Source organism: Anopheles merus, unplaced genomic scaffold (genome assembly GCF_017562075.2).
Source record: "Anopheles merus strain MAF unplaced genomic scaffold, AmerM5.1 LNR4000023, whole genome shotgun sequence".
In the NCBI taxonomy this organism is placed as follows: Eukaryota; Metazoa; Arthropoda; class Insecta; order Diptera; family Culicidae; genus Anopheles; species Anopheles merus.
In genome coordinates, this window is record NW_024427603.1 from 68,090 (window position 1) to 87,162 (window position 19,073).

Here is a 19,073-nt window from a genome sequence, read left to right on the forward strand (position 1 = left end):
ACTTAGCGTTAGGTCCCCAGGATTCAAACATTGTTTACATTTTTTAAAATTGTTCATTTAATTTATCTACCACATTTTTTCGATATAATGTTTTTTAAATATATATTTTGGGCTTTGCGAGTTCGCATTTAACATTAAAACATAGATTTAAGTGTGTTCTTTCTTGTTATTCCGTAAATTTATTCTATAATTCATTGTTTTTTTTTCTACATTTTTGAGGATAAAAACTAAGAAATTATTGTTTTTGCAATTTTCACGTTAATTACTCATTATATACGAGCAGCATGGACAATTTACGTAAGATTCGAACTCTTACTCACATGATTTTACATTTCGTGCATAAACAAATCATCAAATCTTTTGTTAATACATCTGTTTTTTCAATAAAATCAATAGAAACAATAAATTGCACTTAGTAACAAATCAATCTTTTCTATTTGCTATGCTTTGTGTGCGGAAACCATTGGTTAACGGTTTTATAATGACGTAAAATCCCTCAACTATGGCGACCCCCCAAAGGCCCTTATCAACCACCTGATATTTTTAATCCACCTTGGGCGTAAACCAAGGTAGATTACACATACCATGTTAGGCCCATGTCTGCACTCCATCGGATGCGATTTTATCGGAAGGCCCAAAGTGGGTTTATTATACAGGTGGGCTTATCCCGAACAAATTGACAGCATTGCTGTAAAAAAATGAAAACGAAATGACAGGAGGGGATTCGATCATTTGTTGATGTATGCGTGTGAATTCCAATGGCTATTTTGGTTGATGTGTCGTAGTGTGGGTGAAGAACTACGTATCCCAATCGAATCCCCTCCTGTCATTCGTTCGTCCAATTTGGCCTTCCCGCCAAACCTATAAGCTCACCTAGTCCCTATACCCACTTAGGGAAGGCCTGTCAAAATGTTATAGGAGATTTGACAAATAACGTCGGACGTGCGATTTCGTCGTACGACGGAATAAAAAAAATGATTCCGTCGGACGCCGCATCCAATGATATCTTTCAGACTAAGGCCCGTGACAGCGCTCATCCGATGCGATTTTGTCGGACGAGATTTATATGGAATTTGACAGATAACGTCGGGCGTACGATTTCGTCGTACGTCGTACGATTTTAAAGAATATTTAATCGAAACAATGATGTAAAAAAATAAATGAACCAATTCAAAATATGTAAACAAAGTTTGAATCCTGGGGACCTTATGTCAAGTGACAAATTGTCAAAATGCACTAGATTCCACCACCTTTTATTTTTAATCCACCTTGGGTAAACCAACTCGTGTGGCGTTCCTATTACAGGTATCCCCCAAGATACCCCTACAAACAACGAGCGGGATATTTTATCATGGGGTGTGTAAAAACCTAGAGTTAAGCGGAGAATCGGTGTGAAATACACGGAGGCGAGAGCGCGTTTTGGTTTCGACACAGTTTTGGCACTAATACAGTTACACATGTGGAAATGTGTGCGTTCATTTTCGGCCAGCTCGCTCAGTTTGATCTGCTCGCAGCGCTGTGCTGATGTCGGTGTCTCGCTTGCACTGTTGTACCGAAAGTTCCCCTGTGTGCTCTCGTTCTTGCTACCACACTAAATCGTCAGTACAGCTCAAGGATCGGCAGCGAGCGGCCGCACGTGCGTCAGCCTAAGTCCTGGACGGTTGATGTTATGATTTTGTAAAGTGTTCAAGTGTTCAAGTGTTGTGCGAATTCAAATGAAGCTGCGCGAATGATTCGTAATGCATGTTATGTACATCGCGCAGCTTCATTTCGTACCTTTTTTACAGTAATCAACGTGTACAAAAGGATCTACGCAGATATTCGGCCATTTTAACGTTTGCATCGATGGAGCGATCAATTTTATTTTAGTCAAATATTGTGTATCAACTTACGTAAATTTGTGAAATCGTGTAAAGTTAAAATGTAAATGTTTCAATAAAGTGATGAAAAAAAATCTACGCGTGTTTACTTTTTTGTTTAGCTTTAGGCCCGTGTCTGTGCTCCATCGGATGCGATTTTATCGGAAGGCCTGTCAAAATTTTATATGGGATTTGACAGATAACGTCGGACGTGCGATTTCGTCGTACGACGGAATCAAAAAAAATTGATTTCGTCGGACGCCGCATCCGATTTTATCGGTCAAACTAAATGTGTGGTGTTTGTAGGAACAATCTCAACTTAATTTTTCATAATCGTTATATTATTAAAATCATCCAAATAATCGCAATATTATACGAAAAAGCGTTTGACAGCACGTGCGATAAAATCGCATGCGATGGAGCACAGACACGGGCCTTAGATAACAAAAAAATACGCAGCGAGTGTGAGCGATCGCTGAACGAAAGAAACGCACACAGCGCAACACGAAAGAAACTAACACCAGCACACGAAAGGATGCTCGCGTATGGGCGCGAGCATTGAGAGAGCGCACCGTGTATTTTACATGGGAGCGGGAGAGAACCGTGGTACCCGTTCCCGCCCCCTTTTTTAAGCCCAGAAAATTTTCCATCGGCTTAACTCTAGGTTTTTACGCACACCATGATAAAAATTACCCGCTCTTTGTCCGTAGGGACGACTGTATTTGGGACCGAAAAAATGTCCCAAAGCAACGCGTAAGACGAAATAGTCGTATATCGAATATCTGTGAGTATAAAGTTTATAACCAAATTTGAAGAGTTGGAAATTATGTAATCGTTTATTTTATTTAATACTACAAATAATGTAAAATAATGTATTAATTTTCCTCCAAAATCAGTTTACACGATATAGATATTCAAGATCGGATAGTTGTGCAATCTTCAGGAATGTGTGCATAACAGTAAATTAAAAAAAATACATCAATTTCTTGTCAATGACAACATTAAACCACCGACAAACCGACGTGACACTGGCGTTACAAAAGTGTCCCACACGAAAGTACTGTCATTTGCTAGTGAGGCGATCACTTCTGTCAAAGTAAGCTCTGTTCACGGCATCTTAAATTTAAACAACTTTTCTAAATACAAATTGCAAAGGAAGTGTTAGGCAAGATTTTGTGAGAATTATTGGACAAAGCCCATATAACCAAGATACCGAAAACGCCACCAATTTCTTGTACTAAAAATCCAGTTCCATCAAACAAAGCTAATAAACTATCAGTTTGGTGGGTTAAGCCACATGGCCACAGAAGCAGCCACTTCAATGTTGTTGAAGTCAGATTTTTATGCACGGGCAATTTATTTGCTCAACATGTTTCACCTGTGTTTAAATGTTATTTAATTTTGCAAAGGAAGCAATTAAACGTGTGTGTTTAAGTTGGTTTGTTGTAAAACAAACATATTTTATGTATATGTGTATATGTGTGTTTGTTTACTTGCGAATGAGCTTTTCCATTTCGCTGGTCAGTGCATAGTTTATAGACTAATAATATTGCTGGAGTTGAAGTGCAGTGATGTAAGTGAATGAATTTAATCAACCTAGGAGTTAAAATCCTGTCCAGCATATTGACCTAAGCCAACCTTTGATCAAACTTTTCCTCAAAGCATTTTTGGAAAAGGTGGCTTAAGGGTGGGCAAGATAAATACATCGGATCGGAACTGGCAGCTCCGATTATTCTAAAATTTGGTGGGTTAACGACTGAATCGACTGAACCCACGTGGGTTTGAAGTGGTTTTACAGTGGGTTAAGGACGATTTGGTTATATGGGGATTTAATATTCAAATTGAAAACAATATGATTTCTTAGTTTTTATCCTAAAAATGTCGAAAAAACAGTATATTACAGACTAAATTCACAGAATAACGCGAAATAACACACTTTAATCTATGTTTTAATGTTAAATACGAGCGCTTATCGCCCAAAATCTATTTTGAAATAATATTTAATCAAAAAATGAGATAGATTAATCATACAAATTATCATTCAATACATGTAAACAAAGTTTGAATCATGGGGACCTTACGTCAAGTGACAAAATGTCAAAATGCACTAGATTCCACCACCTAATATTTTGAGGTTCAGGATACAAGAGAGCGTTTATTCGTTATTTTCACATCGAGGCGCATAAGGACAAGTATCTTATGCGCCTTGTTTACGCCCACGACTAGGGAGAATATATTATAATCCCGCTGCGCAAATTCGAGCAGTTTCCTGCGCAGGAAATGTACCAAAAGCCTGCGCTGGCTAGCGCAGATTTTGATTGGTCTCCCGCGCTGGACTTCAGCGATTCCTGCGCTGGCCTGCGCAGGGTTAGCGCCATCTGTTGGCGAAATGGACGAACTATTTATGGCGGCGGAGCAAACAAAAACGGTCAAAAAATTTAAAAATATTGGCGCCCATTTTTTCGTCCGCTTCTTCTCCCTCCCTCACCCTGCCTTGCCTTACTTGCGCTTCTGCCCGTGCCTTCCGCCGCCAGCTGATTGGCTGTTGCGGTGTATGCGTTGATACTCATATGTGCATTGCGGTTGTGTATTGTTATTGGTGGGTGTTAGCATTTATTAATTTGTGTGTGACCTTGAGACGCTGTGGGAGAAGCTGGATTGGGATTCAAAGTGTTATCGGTGTATTGATTGTATATTTTATTTCGCGCCGCTGCTGATGAGACCATTCGATGCCCGTGCCAATTGAGGGTGCCCGTGCCCGAACGTCTAACACTAATCTAATATGTTTTTTAATTTGAACATGTTTGATTCTTCAACGACCTTCTAAGCATCATGTAGCACAGTGTATAATGGAAATAAAATAACTTTTTTTAAATGTGCAGAAATCTGTCTCGAGTTTTCGGGTCGCGACACACACACACACACAGCGCGGGAAAAGTGACCGTTAACTCTATCATGTCGCGATCCCCCACCCCGCCCGGCGCTTTGGATGAGGATGCGATACAAGAAAGCTGAACCAGCCGTTCTACTGATACGGTAGCCGTAATCGATCATGCGGGGGGGGGGGAGGGTGGTCTGGTGGGGGGGGGGGCGGAGTGCGTGCTTGCGCTCGCGCTTTCGTGGGTGCGTGCTTGCGTTCGCGCTTTCGCGGGTGCGTGCCCGCGTGCACGCGTACGTGCATGTGTGCGTGTGTGTGTGCGTGCGTGCATGTGTGCGTGCATGTGTGCGTGCGTACGTGTGTGCTCGTGTGTGTGTGTGTGTGTGTGTGTGTGTGTGTGTGTGTGTGTGTGTGTGTGTGTGTGTGTGTGTGTGAGTGTGCGTGTGGAAACCCCAAAACTATTTGATTCTGATGCGTACATTTTCATCCACTGCGGCTACAAAGTCCATGCATTTTCGATTTCGCTACCTGAGAGACAACACAACTATCGGATTGGCACCACGATCTTTGCGATCGGTTCTGCAGTTGGGGGTGTTAAAAAGGCACACGATCGAAGCAATCGTGCATGTGATATGTAGCACATTTCTTTCCAATTCAGCTAGCGGACGCAAGTGGAATCAACACTTGAATTGAACTCATACAAAAGAGGATTATGGATTGGTTTATTACGGTGCGCGTATGGTGCTGCACCTGTCCGTCCAGAATCTGGCGGCTTGTTGGCTTAGAGTCGGTATCATGACGCCGTGCGGCCGGCACTGCCTTGGAATGGGTAAGGCTCGGTAGGTTCATGTCCTTTGTTCAAGTGTATTCCGTGCATTTGTCGCGCCACGGCGATAGACCCGGCAGCAACAAAGTCATAACAAACTCTTCCCGGTACGGATGGCGCTTCAAAGTTCTTTTTCTTGTTATTATTCTTGTCATTACGGCCTACGCGATCATGTTGGCCTTTTCAGGACTTGACGTACACGTAGCCGGATAGTTAGTTCTTGCTACGGCGGACGGTTCATACGCGGTTAGAACCCACGACGAGCATGCAGATGTGAGGAATGACGGCGGTGCTGCGGGACCGCTCCTATCCAGCGTGCAACTTGCATACTGCCACACTGTCTCCTGCCCGGTGCATACGCAGCAGGCAGGAGGAAGGATGCACCTCCTCAACAAAAAAACACCGTCATGAACCAGCGGCGGATCTAACGGTAGACGGACTAGGCGGTCGCCGAAGATCTCTATTATGGCGTATGTTTACAAGTGGACAGAGTATTAGCGACAAGGGCCCGCGGAAAAATGGTCGTTGGGGCCCTGTGGCTGGAGAACCATTTGCCCCCCCCCCCTCACCCTTCATGCCGGCAATAATTGTAGGATCTGTGACTGATGATCGTAAAGGTCCCATGGCCTAAGCCCCCTCCCCCTCCCTCCCTCCGCTGGCAATTTAGATATACTGTTAAATCTCCCAACAGCTGTGAGCAGGGGCTTCAACTCGTCTTTCAGCCTTTCATGAACACCTTCCTTTCCGATGGATCATAACATTCCGGAAGAGCATACATTCCGCGACAGTTTTGCACACACACGCACACTCACACCCTTGCGCAGACGGCTCAGCATATCTGTGTAATCTACACCATACGAAAGCAAAAGCTTAGTGTAACAAAGTTATGCTTAATGCTTAACACGTTCAGTTCGATGGCAGGCCCCAGGGACTGCCAGTGAACTTTCCAGTATACAGGATTCACAATCAGCTTGCGTTCTAGATGCCGTCGGAACAGAATGTTGATGAAAATCAGTTTCGGACTGAACGTGTTAATGCGCATTAGGGTTTTGCGCGTTGCACAGCAAACCCTCCAGCGTGACCTAGCTATTCCGTAGTCAATTTTACATTGCGGCGTTTAAACTCATTGCGCTTTTTTGGTTTGATTTGTGAAAATGCAACTTCATCGCCGCAATGTTTGTTAACGGCGTTTTTAAGCGCCACAGCAGCTCATGAGCATTAAACATACGCGAGAAAGAGATAGCGCTATGGAGGGAAAAAGCACGGATGACGGCTGACAGCGATTGGCCGTCTGACACACCAACACATCAATAGCTGTCACAGCGTGCTCAAGTGAGAGGAATGAGGCGGAGCCAGGGACGGGCAGCTCGACTGGCTGCTTGACAAATTTGCCGTTGGAGAGAAAAGGAAGGCATGATAAAATTCTCCGAACGGCATGATTTCTTCCGTCGCTTTGCGCAGCGGGTAGTCCCGCCCCGCTGTGCAAAGCCATGGTGTATGGAAAGTAGGTGGTGAAGGGCGGTGGCAACGCTCATCGGATGCGATTTTATCGGACGCGATTTATTTGGAATTTGACAGATAACGTCGGACGTGCGATTTCGTCGTCCGACGTTATCTGTCAAATCCAAGGATAATGTTATTAGAAGGTTGATTTTTATCGCTTTTGCTGGGCGACATTGTGGGGGACATCTGTCACTCACGCATACAAATTTCATTACCCCGCAACAGCCCACCACGATTTTTATACCTGAGCCACCGGAAGAGATATGTCAAGTCGAGAAATGTCATTTTCCTCTGAACAACTTCACCTCGTCATTTATAAGACCTTGGTCAAATCCCATATGAATCTCGTCCGATAAAATCGCATCCGATAAGCGTTGCCACCGCCCGAAGTGCTTATTAGCAAATTGACATTTCACGACTTGACATAACAATACTGGTGGCTCCGGTATTAAAATCGGGAAGGGCTGGAGGAGGGTATAGTAAATAGCAAAGTGGATAGAAAGGAGGTTTCGTCATGTAGAACAATTGGGCATCGAGGCTTTAGAAAAAAGCACAAAACCAGGATCGACGGCAGTTGTCAAATGCGACGAATGTTGCTGGTATTTAGATATGATATATGAATTGTTTTCGTTTAATACACATGTTTTTAGCATTAAAAATTCGTATTTTGCATCCACACTCCATAAATCGACATTTTACACGTTATAATGTAGCTGCTGCTTGTAAACAAATATCGACGGCTGTTGTCAAACTGAATATTAAAATGGCAACATGCCAAACGCTAAGAAGACACCTCCTCTATATTCCACCTTGAGTAAATTGTATGCGATTTGACATTACAATACTCAATGATGGCGCCCGGAAAACGCGCTAATATTCACCTTCTTAATAAACACACCTTGGTGCAAAGCCAAAGTGGGCAGAAAGGAGGTGTCGTCATACAGATTATTTGGCCATCAAGGCTTTAGGAAAAAGCACAAAACCAGGATCGACGGCAGTTGTCAAATGCAACGAATGTTGCTGGTATACGGGTATGATAAATGAATTGTTTTCGTTTAACAAATATTTGTATAGCTCTAAAAACTTGTATTTTGCATCTACACTTTATAAATCGGCATTTTCAACGTGATATTGCGGCTGCTGCCTGTATACGAATATCGACGGCTGTTGTCAAACTGAATCTCAAAATGGCAACATGCCAAACGCTAAGAATACACCTCCTCTATATTCCACCTTGGTGCAAAGCGACATTTATCATGCCTTCCTTTTCTCTCCAACGGCAAATTTGTCGAGCAGCTCGTCGAGCTGCCCGTCCCTGGCTCCGCCTCATACCCCTCGCCAGAGCGCGCTGTCGAAGGTTTGGATGTGTTGGTGCGTCAGACCAAGGTCCTTGAAAGAGAACAGGTCGAAGCGCTTAGAGTAAATTGACAGAAAGCCATGGGAAAATTTTGACAGTTAAAGTGAACATTGTTTATGTTTAGCGATGGACGTTGCTATGGAGTGAATGAGAGTTTTGTTCAGCATTCTACATTCAATTCCAGTTAGAATATTTGATGAATTAGAATCTAATTAGAATATTACATGACTGATACAATCCAAGGATCTCATTAATCATTCGTAGCCGGATTATAAGTAAATGACGGTATGCATATTGTGCCAGTGTGTGTCGATTGGATGTTTCATTTTACTCACAGTGTTCAATTGAAAGTAAAAAGGACTTCTTTAACCCAGTTGAACATGTTAAACATTTCGTTTTTCCAGCAGGACCGTTGCAAACGGTAGTGGTTTGTGGTCACGGAATGGCAAACAATGAAAAAGGTTATCAATGTTTCTGAACACAGAGTAGACTGCAATTACTTCTCCTTTATTGTCCAGAAGTGATTGACCGCCAGAAATTTAACCAATATAACCTTCCTAATAGTAAATTCGTCCACTTTTGCGCGTTAACTATTAGCCGTTTGTTTGCAAACACTTTTTCATGAAACTGTCCAAAGCGTGATAAAAATGGCAACCTAGCAACGGGCTTTGCATCGACCTGTTCTCCTTAATAGATCTTGCGTCAGACGGCCAATCGCTGTCAGCCGTCGTCCGTGCTTTTCCGTGCTGTTAGCGCCATCTCTTTCTCGCATGTGGTCCATGCTCGCGAGTTGCTATGGCGCTTAAAAACGCCGTTAACAAACATTGCGGCGCTGAAGTTGCATTTTCACCAAGCAAACCAAAAAAGCGCAATGAGTTCAAACGCTGCATTGTAAAATTGACTACGGAATCGCTAGCTCACGCTGGAGGGTTTGCTGTGCAACGCGCAAAACCCTAATGCGCATTAACACGTTCAGTCCGAAACTGATTTTCATCAACATTCTGTTCCGCCGGCATCTAGAACGCAACCTGATTGTGAATCCTGTATACTGGAAAGTTCACTGGCAGTCCCTGGGGCCTGCCATCGAACTGAACGTGTTAAGCATTAAGCATAACTTTGTTACACTAAGCTTTTTTGCTTTTGTATGGTGTAGATTACACAGATATGCTGAGCCGTCTGCGCAAGGGTGTGAGTGTGCGTGTATGTGCAAAACTGTCGCGGAATGTATGCTCTTCCGGAATGTTATTATCCATCAGAAAGGAAGGTGTTCATGAAAGGCAGAAAAACGAGTTGAGGCCCCTGTAAATGGTAACTGATGACCGGTGGGAGGGGCTACTGGCACACAGCTGTTGGGAGATTGAACAGTATACTTAAATTCCCGGCGGGGTACGGGAGGGGGGAGTGTGGCCATGGGACCCCTATGATCATCAGTCACAGGCCCTAAAATTGATATTGGCATGGGGAGGGGTGGAGGGGGGAGTGCAAATGATTCTCCAGCCACGGGGCCCCTAAAGATCATCTTTCCGGGGCCCTTGTCGCTAATACTCTGTCCACTTGTAGACATACGGCATACTACGGCATAGACTAGAGATTTTCGGAGACCGACTAGTCCGCTTACCGTTACATCCGCCGCTGGTTCATGACGGTGTTTTGTATTGTGGAGGTGCATTCTTCCCCCTGGGTGCAGCGTATGCATCAGGCAGAAGACAGTGTGGCAGTATGCAAATTGCCCGCTGGATAGGCACCGCCATCATTCCGCACATCTTAACAGCATACCCGTCGTGGGTTCTAACTGCGTACGAACCGCCCGCCGTAGTAAGAACTGACTATCCGGCTACGTGGTACTCAAGGCCTGAAAAGACCAACATGATCGCATAGGCCGTAATGACAAGAATAATCATAAGAAAAAGAACTTTGAAGCGCCATCCGTACCAGGGAAGGGTTTGTCTTGACTTTGTTGCTGCCGGGTCTGCCGCCGTGGCGCGACAAATGCACGGAATACACTTGAACAAAGGACATGAACCTACCGAGCCTTACCCATTCCAAGGCAGTGCCGGCCGCACGGCGTCATGATACCGACTCTAAGCCAACAAGCCGCCAGATTCTGGACGGACAGGTGCAGCACCATACGCGCACCGTAATAAACAAATCCAGAATCCTCTTTTGTATGAATTCAAGTCAAAATGTTGTTCCCATATACGTTCGCTAGCTGAATTGGAAAGAAATATGCTACAGATCACATGCACGTTTTGTTCGATCGTATGTCTTTTAAACACTCCCAACAGCAGAGCCGGTCGCAAAGATGGTGATGGCAATCTTATCATTTAACACAGCGTATAGTGGCAATAACTTTTATTTTTTTAATGTGCCGAAATCTGTCTCGCGTTTTCGGGTCTCGACACACACACAAGCATACACACAGCGCAGGGAAAGTTACCGTTAACTCTATCATGCCGCGATTCCCAACCCCGCCCGGCGCTTTGAATGAGGATGCGATACAAGAAAGCTGAACCAGCCGTTACCGTTGGCCGTTGGTTGTGTTTTCTCTAAGATAGCGAGGTCAAAAATGCATGGACTTTGTAGCCGCAGTGGATGAAAATGTACTCATCAGAATCAAACAGTTTTGGGGTTTCCACACGCACGCACACCCCCGCCCCCCCCTCTTGCACGAGCGAGAACGGCTACTTTATCGGTAGAACGGCTGGTTCAGCTATCTCGTAACGCATCCTCATTCAAAGCGCCGGGCGGAGTTGGGAATTACAGGAAACGGGCACAGAATAAAGCAAGTCGGAAAAACCTTGCTCCGTAAAAAACTCGTTTGGAATAAAACCTTAGTTTACATCTCAGAAGTGGGATTAATCTACAAGTATGCCTACAACAGAAGAAATAAAATGGCTATTAGACGCAGCTGGTATTGAATACCCAGAGACGGCAAAGGCGACGCAGCTATGACAATTGTTTGCAGACAACGTGAAGAAGACACCAAGTCAGGAAATGGCGGCTGATAAAACACGCAGAGATGGTGATGACATAACCACAAATGATGAAGCCGCTGCTATAGCCTCACTCGAAATGAAAGTAAAACGCCTGGAACTAGAAAAAAAAACTTTTATCTTTGGAAAAAGAAATAGCTGAGCTTCAACCAACTCACCTTAAACCGATATCAATGAATACTATTCAATATATAGAAACAAATGTGCCAAAATTCACTGGGGAAGGCGGTGAAGATGTGTGTGCTTGGATAAGTTCCCTTGAGGACATTTTCGTCATGACAAACGTCCCAGAGCCTCAAAAACTGCCGCTTTTGCGTCGATCGTTAACGAGCACAGCTGTTTTATTGGCACAAACTTCTCTTCTTCTTTGGCTCAACAACCGATGACGGTCAAGGCCTGCCAACACACTTGTGGGGTTGGCTTTCAGTGACTTATTGATTTCCCCCCATAGCAGGATAGTCAGTCCTACGTATGGCGGCACGGTCTATTCGGGGCTTGAACCCATGACGGGCATGTTGTTAAGTCGTACGAGTTGACGACTGTACCATGAGACCGGCTCAACTACTAACCCAAAAACTTACGAAGAGTTGAAGGGCGAATTGCTAAATGAATTTAACAACAAGCCTTCTAAAGAAGTCATCTATAAAAATCTTAGAGCACGCCATCTGAACGCTAACGAAACAACACTAAGATATTTGTTAGACATGCAACATCATGTTAGACATGCAGCTTCAATTCCGGAAACTGAACTGGTGCATATCATCATTGACGGTCTCGGTGACCCCATACATACTGAATCCATGCGATTCATGGCAAAATCGATCGAGATGCTGAAACCTTTATTGAAAGAGTATGAATATATACGAACGCGTGTACAGACAACGGTCCAGAAATCGTCTGTTCAACAACCACGAGTCCATGTTGCGCGAGCTGAACCAAACCAGTCGGCTCCCAGATGCCTTAATTGCCGGAAATATGGACATTCGGAAAACTTCTGCCGCATGCCGATTCGACTTCCGGGGTCCTGTTTCAAGTGCGGTCAGACTGATCATGTCTATCGAAATTGTCCTCAACGGGTTCAGCAGATTGCTGTTACTACAAATGGTCCTAAACATCTAGAAACAACGCCTGTGACGGAACCAGTTTTTACTCTTAACGCCAACCAAGAGGTAAGTGTTGCCTATAAGAGTCAAGATGTATGGAGCAAATCACTAAAATTAGTTTCTCTTTTGGATAGTGGTAGCCCTAAAAGCTTTGTTAATGAAAACGTTCTCCCTAAATCTCTTGTTGGAAAACCTAGGACGTCCATGTTGCGAGGAATAGGAGGCCCAAATTTGTTAACGTTAGGATTTGTGGAGATGCGAGTACAACTTGCCAAGACCACGATACGTCACACCTTTATCGTCCTTCCAAAAATATACATGGAATGGCCAATGATCCTTGGTAGAGATGCATTATCCATGTTAAATATTCAACTTCATCAAATACAAAACGCGTACACTATAAACACTTTATTGAACTTCAATAATATGAAAAAGCTGCCTTTAATAAAAACGAATTTATATCTAAAGCTCCATACACTTGACATTGTAAAGAAATCAATCGCACGCCGGGAGGGAGATTGTTCATTTTCTGCTTTAGCTCATGAGTCGATCGATGTGTTTACCGATGCGTTTTCTTCTTTGTGTATGATAGATGTTGTTGATCAAACAAATCCCATTGATATTGGTAAAAACCTTACAAAATACCAAAGTGAAGGCGTAATTGAATCGATAACAAAACATTATTTAGAATTTCCTACAAATGAAATCGTACCCTCAACTTATTCTATGAAAATAAATCTTTTACATGACACTCCTATTTCTACCAAACCAAGACGGTTATCATTTGCCGAAAGAGAAAAAGTAAAAGTAATAGTAAAGGACCTGCTAGAAAAAAATATCATACGCCCAAGTAATTCACCATACGCATCTGTCTTAGTCCTGGTTCGAAAGAAAAATGGCGAAGTTAGAAAATGTGTTGATTACAGACCATTAAATAAAGTAACCGTTCGTGATAATTTTCCATTGCCTCTTATAGACACTTGCCTAGAACATTTGGAACATAAACAATACTTTACGTTATTAGATCTCAAAAGCGGATTTCATCAGTTAGTTATGCATGAAGAATCGATTAAATATACGGCGTTCGTTACTCCTGATGGGCAGTACGAATATACTCGCATGCCATTCGGATTGATAAATGCTCCGGCTGAGTTCCAACGCTTTATTAATTCGATACTTAGAGAATTTATAGATCGAGGGGAATTGGTAGTGTATATAGACGACATTTTGATTGCTTCAAAAGATTTCGACCAACATCTCGAACTGATCGGACAAGTGTTAAGCGCGATACGCAAGAATGGTCTGGAATTACGACTCGACAAATGCAAAATTGCCCAAAGGGAACTAGAATACCTTGGTTATACTGCAAACTGTTTAGGAATACGTCCGAGTGAACATCATATAAAATCAATTAAAAACTACTTTCCTTTCCTCATAACAAGAAACAAGTTCAACAGTGCTTAGGCTTATTTTCATTTTTTCGACGGTTAGTTCCATCTTTTTCAAGTATTGCAAAACCGCTAACAAACCTATTAAAAGAAAAAGTATCATTTGAGTTTACTAATGAATGCATTCAATCATTCGAGACTTTACGAAATAAACTTATTCAATCACCTGTGCTGTCAATTTACGACCCTAGTAGAGAAACGGAACTACATTGCGATGCAAGTTCTACTGGTTTTGGATCGGTTTTACTACAAAAACAAGACGATGATAAGTTTCACCCAATTGCTTACTTTTCTAAAACAACATCAGACGATGAAGCCAAATTACATAGTTATGAGCTAGAGACACTTTCAGTAATTTATGCACTCAAAAGATTTCACACTTACGTCCATGGCATTCCCATAAAAATAGTGACAGATTGTAACTCACTGGTCCAAACACTGCAGAACCGCAATTTATCAGCAAAAATTGCTCGTTGGTCATTATTCCTAGAAAATTATGACTATTCAATGCAACATAGGCCGGGATCATCTATGCCTCATGTAGATGCGTTAAGTCGAAAAGAACACGTAGCAGTGATAGACGATCTTGATATAGATTTCCAATTACGGATTGCACAAGCTCGTGATGTAAATATTCAAAAATTAAAAACTGAACTACAATTAAGGTCAGTAAGTGATTTCACTCTTCGTGATGGAGTAGTATACAAAGAGTCTTCACCTGGTCGATTTAAATACTATGTTCCATCATAAATGATTAACAATGTAATTCGCTATATTCATGAAAAAATAGGACATCTGGCAGTAGATAAATGCTATTTATAAGTCAATAAGAATTATGATTTTCCACAAATGAAAACTAGAATTCACAATTACATTAAAAACTATATGAAATGTGTAATATATTCTGCCCCCGTAAAAACCAATAACAAAAACTTATACTTCTTCTTCTTTGGCACAACAACCGTTATCGGTCAAGGCCTGCCTTGTACCCACAGGTAAAGTGAGCATGGCTTTCTTTGACTTATTATAACCATAGCAGGATAGTCAGTCCTACTTACGTATGGGGGCACGGTCTATTCGGGACTTGAAGCCATGACGGGCATGTTGTTACGTCGTACGAGTTGACGACTGTACCACCAGACCGGCCCCAAAAACTTATACACTATACCTAAAATTGCCAATCCCTTTGATACATTACATATCGATTTCATAGGTCCTCTTCCTTCAATAGATTCAAAGAAGAAACATTTGCTAGTAATTATAGATAGTTTCACAAAGTTTACAAAGTTATACCCAACAATATCTACAAGCATTCGTGAAGTGTGCAATGCTCTTAAATTATACATGTCATATTACAGTCGCCCTAAGCGAATATTTAGCGATAGAGCTACATGTTTTACGTCCGACGATTTTTCAAATTTTGTATCATCACGAGGAATTACACATATACTTAACGCAACAGGATTACCTCAGGCAAATGGGCAAGTAGAACGGGTCAACCGCGTCCTACGACCTATTTTAAGCAAACATACGAATCCGACTAATCATGCTGATTGGACAGTTCAAATTCCATCGGTCGAATATGCGCTCAATAATACAATTCACGCATCTACTCACTTCTCTCCATCCGTACTTTTATTTGGAACAGAACAACGAGGACCGATTCTAGATTAACTGACAGAATACCTAAATGATCAAAATCAAGCTTCACTTAGGGATTTCAATACAATACGAACCATAGCATCGAATAATATTACCAAGCATCAGGGGATTAATGAACGACAACATGCAATCAAATCTAAACCAGCACCTGTGTTTAGTGAAGGGGAATTTGTGGTCATACGCAATATAGAAAACACCGTTAATTCAAACAAAAAATTTATTGCTCGATACAAGGGCCCCTATGTCATATACAAAAGACTTCCAAACGACCGGTATGTCGTCCGTGACATTCGTGGGTGTCAAATGACTCAAATAGCTTATGACGGAATCTTGGAAACTGATAAAATAAGACGATGGATAGTCCCTCTCCCTGGTAGCAATTGACTCTTTACAAACAATCTTGGGCAACACTAATAGCATAGGAATTGAGGGTAATTAATGAAGTCCGGAAAGGCCGAGCTGTAGACGTATCATAAATATTAACCTTGGTCAACCTCACCTCAAAATGTACACCTTATCGTTAGCTGTCAAAAGGACATGACAACGGCTATCATTCGAAAACGGGCACAGAATAAAACAAGTTAGCGCGTGGCCACGGAGCTGAAAAATGTTGAAAAAATTTTCAACTTTGTCAAAATTGCCTGTCAACTGCAAAAAAGAGCTCTTCTCGTGGCCGCACCAAAAACATACACAAGAGCGACAAAAAGCTCCAACATCTGAATATTATCGATATTTTGTTTAAGAAGTACTAAATAGGTACATAAATCAATTAGAATCATGCATTTTAGCATTATTATCATAACAATGGCTCACAACTGCGTCAAATAGCTGTTTGTTTACGCTTTTTCACGAACGTCAAATTTTGTCACTTTTTGTCAACTTTTGTCAACTTTTTTTCCTGACTGCTCCAGGTAACAAAATTTTGACAAAAGCTCAAAAAAGTGACAAAAGCTCACGTTTTGAAAAAAAATTCAGCATTTTGTCACTCCCATGGCCTTCCGCTTAGTCGGAAGAACCTTAGTTTACATCTCAGAAGTGGGATTAATCTACAAGTATGCCTACAACAGAAGAAATAAAATGGCCATTAGACGCAGCTGGTATTGAATACCCAGAGACGGCAAAGGCGACGCAGCTACGACAATTGTTTGCAGACAACGTGAAGAAGACACCAAGTCAGGAAATGGCGGCTGATAAAACACGCGGAGATGGTGATGACATAACCACAAATGATGAAGCCGCTGCTATAGCCTCACTCGAAATGAAAGTAAAACGCCTGGAGCTAGAAAAAAAACTTTTATCTTTGGAAGAAAAAATAGCTGAGCATCAACCAACTCACCTTAAACCGATATCAATGAATACTATTCAATATATAGAAACAAATGTGCCAAAATTCACTGGGGAAGGCGGTGAAGATGTGTGTGCTTGGATAAGTTCCCTTGAGGACATTTTCGTCATGACAAACGTCCCAGAGCCTCAAAAACTGCCGCTTTTGCGTCGATCGTTAACGAGCACAGCTGTTTTATTGGCACAAACTACTAACCCAAAAAATTACGAAGAGTTGAAGGGCGAATTGCTAAATGAATTTAACAACAAGCCTTCTAAAGAAGTCATCTATAAAAATCTTAGAGCACGCCATCTGAACGCTAACGAAACAACACTAAGATATTTGTTAGACATGCAACATCATGTTAGACATGCAGCTTCAATTCCGGAAACTGAACTGGTGCATATCATCATTGTCGGTCTCGGTGACCCCATACATACTGAATCCATGCGATTCATGGCAAAATCGATCGAGACGCTGAAACCTTTATTGAAAGAGTATGAATATATATGAACGCGTGTACAGACAACGGTCCAGAAATCGTCTGTTCAACAACCACGAGTCCATGTTGCGCGAGCTGAACCAAACCAGTCGGCTCCCAGATGCCTTAATTGCCGGAAATATGGACATTCGGAAAACTTCTGCCGCATGCCGATTCGACTTCCGGGGTCCTGTTTCAAGTGCGGTCAGACTGATCATGTCTATCGAAATTGTCCTCAACGGGTTCAGCAGATTGCTGTTACTACAAATGGTCCTGAACATCTAGAAACAACGCCTGTGACGGAATCAGTTTTTACTCTTAACGCCAACCAAGAGGTAAGTGTTGCCTATAAGGGTCAAGATGTATGGAGCAAATCACTAAAATTAGTTTAGTTAAGAACATATGCGTTCGAATTGTATTAAAAAAATATTTTTTTTTTCAATTTGTCGCGTACATATTCTGAGTTCAAGATGTTGATTTGAACTGCCTAACCTTTCCTGATTTCATGTTATATATGTTCGGTTCCCTACTTTACATTGTTTATGCTATGGTTATTATGTTTATGCTACGGTTATTAATTTATGTTAGATTTGGCCAGATGTTGGTGCGTGGTGCTGGTTCTGATGATTACTTTGTTGATCATAGCATATTATGCCATGAATGGTGTTCCATTGTTTCGGTGCTGTGATGTCGTGTTAACTGTTTCTCTTTTGGATAGTGGTAGCCCTAAAAGCTTTGTTAATGAAAACGTTCTCCCTAAATCTCTTGTTGGAGAACCTAGGACGTCCATGTTGCGAGGAATAGGAGGCCCAAATTTGTTAACGTTAGGATTTGTAGAGATGCGAGTACAACTTGCCAAGACCACGATACGTCACACCTTTATCGTCCTTCCAAAAATATACATGGAATAGCCAATGATCCTTGGTAGAGATGCATTATCCATGTTAAATATTCAACTCCATCAGATACAAAATACGTACACTATAAACACTTTATTGAACTTCAATAATATGAAAAAGCTGCCTTTAATAAAAACGAATTTATATCTAAAGCTCCATACACTTGACATTGTAAAGAAATCAATCGCACGCCGGGAGGGAGATTGTTCATTTTCTGCTTTAGCTCATGAGTCGATCGATGTGTTTACCGATGCGTTTTCTTCTTTGTGTATGATAGATGTTGTTGATCAAACAAATCCCATTGATATTGGTAAAAACCTTACAAAATACCAAAGTGAAGGCGTAATTGAATCGATAACAAAACATTATTTAGAATTTCCTACAAATGAAATCGTACCCTCAACTTATTCTATGAAAATAAATCTTTTACATGACACTCCTATTTCTACCAAACCAAGACGGTTATCATTTGCCGAAAGAGAAAAAGTAAAAGTAATAGTAAAGGACCTGCTAGAAAAAAATATCATACGCCCAAGTAATTCACCATACGCATCTGTCTTAGTCCTGGTTCGAAAGAAAAATGGCGAAGTTAGAAAATGTGTTGATTACAGACCATTAAATAAAGTAACCGTTCGTGATAATTTTCCATTGCCTCTTATAGACACTTGCCTAGAACATTTGGAACATAAACAATACTTTACGTTATTAGATCTCAAAAGCGGATTTCATCAGTTAGTTAT